Source organism: Electrophorus electricus, chromosome 22, assembly GCF_041902795.1.
Source record: "Electrophorus electricus isolate QZ-2024a chromosome 22, ASM4190279v1, whole genome shotgun sequence".
Classification (NCBI taxonomy): domain Eukaryota; kingdom Metazoa; phylum Chordata; class Actinopteri; order Gymnotiformes; family Gymnotidae; genus Electrophorus; species Electrophorus electricus.
The window spans coordinates 16,392,501-16,395,000 of NC_137518.1; the positions used below are offsets into that span (position 1 = coordinate 16,392,501).

Here is a 2,500-nt window from a genome sequence, read left to right on the forward strand (position 1 = left end):
TAACAGAAGGTATCAAATATATATGAAACTATGAAATGGACATCTGGCTCACGTGCAAGACCTACAGTGTCACTTTAAGATTAAGTGGTTACATGGATTATGTGGTTCCAAGATTAAGTGGTTACACATGAGGACTTTTGTTTGTTTACTTTTGGTATCCCAGAGATACAGGAATCATGAGCGTGAGATATTGTAAGATTGTGTGTGTGTGTGTTTGTGTGTGCCCATCAACGCCGTGACAACCCATAAACCACCGTGTGTGTACCGTGGTGAGCTCACACGGTCTAGCTGGTACTGCGCCCCATGTTCTTCGTTGGAGGGCGGGGCCAGGGAAAGGGAGCTCCTACCCAACAAAATCAGCCCACGCAGACGGCAAATTTTTCCATAATGCGTAATTAACGTGGTGCTGGGCGGCTTCCCCACCCCTGCTGTCGCTAGGCGCATTAATCAGCGGGGCGTTCTCTGGCCAGCTCAGACCCCTCCCCCCAGACCCCTCCCCTCAGACCGCCAGGATCCATGCTTGTTTTCGTTCCTCTCACTTTTCTTCCTCTCTCACTCTAAAATGGAAGATAGCAGGAATGAAGAAAAAGACGTAGAAGAGGAAGAGGGGGGGTTTGTGGCGGTGTGCGGGTGGAGGGTTTAATCCCCCCCCCCCCCGACCCCCTGACCTTTGCATGTGTTGTGCGAGCTGTTCCTGAGAAGCCACGGCCCACTGTGCTATCACACATGGCAGGGACTTAATAGCAATCCAAATATTATGTCTGGTGCCTCGGCATTCTTGTCTCGGGCTCCGCCAAAACAAAACTCCCAGCCAGGGGCCTCCGATCGCCTCCGCAGGCTGTCTGTGGGACCAGAGCCAGAGGAGTTGGGAGGTGATATGGAGCCACCCTGCCCCTCTGACACAACCTGCCAGAGCACTGAGGAGCCACAGATCTGCTCTGACTCCAACAAATCACAGAACATGGCCTTCACACTGGAGGGAGGGGGAAAGAAAATGGACAATCCAAGTATAATCTGGCAACTGCACCAAATGAAAGAAAAGGCGGAGCAGAGCGTAAGACAAGAGAGTGAGAGAAAGACAGGAAGAGAGAGAGAGCGAGAGAGAAGATGCAGGGTGGGGACAGAGTGGTTTACCTACAGTGAAGTGTTTTTCTTTCCCATTTACACACACATACACACACACACACACACACACACAGGATTAGGGCAGGTGGGGCATTTCCTTTGTGGCTAGACTCCACTGTTTTTCCTCAATGCCCACAACTACCCCTCCTTGAACAAATATGCACACGCATGCGTATATGCTTGCACACACACACACACACACACACACACACACACACACGTGCGCACGCAAGCACACACACACACAGACCACCAAGCTAAGCACCCTAGACTAGCTCATGCAATTCCAGAAACCACTATCCTGAAAGCGAAACAGATGGGAGGATGTGCATGTACTTTAATGTTTGCAAAGTCAAATATCACCAAGCCAAATTAAAATGGCCCTCCTTCTGGTTTTTTGTTTTCATTTGGTTGTTGGTTCTATTTAATATGCGCAGGATGCAGTGAGAGTTCTGTGGCAACGGAGAGGACTCAGACATCACAATATCCTCTCCGGTCCTCTCCTGCCTGATCTGCATTGCTTCTAAGTCCCTCCTCCAACCCGGAAACAATGCTAATCAAAGGCTCAGATAGGAGGAGCTGAAAAATTTGTCTAAAGAAGCCACAAAGAAGTACGTCGTGCCTGACAGTCATCGATATTAGAAACAACACAGGCCCTGGCTGAGGGAATTCAGCCTGTCGCTTCTCCGCGGGATTTTGTATTGAATTTTTTTTCCCCCCTTTTGAGTTGAAAATGCCAGTGGCTCTAGGGGAGCCCCTAACACGCAGCAAACAAAAAGCTCGGCGGCAGGAGCCGACGCCCCCCGTGGGCCGGAAGACCAAACAGCGACCGAGGCAGAGCGCAAACGGCCCTATGAACGTCCACGGTTGGCTGGCTACTTTTAATGAAGGTCTCTCTTCAGAGAGGGCAAGGCAGGAGAAGGGAATCCGAGAGTCTCGGCTCAGTTGTTCCTCAGAGCGCTCGGAACGATGACATCAGCGGGGGGGGGGGGGGGGGGGGGGGGCGTGGCCTGAGGCCAAGACCAGTCGTCGAAGAGATGACGTCTCCTCCTTCTGTCTCATTCTCTCTGTCTTTCCACCAGAAGACTTTTCCTAAAAACCGCATTCTGTGTGTGTGTGTGTGTGTGTGTGTGTGTGTGTGCGTGGCAGAGCTGTTCAGAACAGAGCGTGGCGAGACTCTGTTTTCTTAAGATTGAAGTAATCAGAGATGTCAGGGGCAATAAGAGTGCATGAAAGTCAAATGCTGCAACAGGCGTCCAGGCTCACTGGAGAGGCCCCGCTCAAGGAGTGGGAGGACAGCCCATCGCCCAAACCCTCCACCCCCACCCCAGGCTCGCGCAGCGTCACGGTTACTGTGGAACCTGTAACGGCTGCG

At 51.8% G+C, this 2,500-nt stretch overlaps 1 protein-coding gene across 4 annotated transcripts in view; it reads right to left on the reverse strand.

Moving 5' to 3' along the window:
• The window catches only part of foxp4 (forkhead box P4), a 120,905-nt gene that overhangs the window by 30,255 nt on the left and 88,150 nt on the right, over nt 1–2,500 (reverse strand). The gene's annotated exons all lie outside the window — the stretch shown is intronic.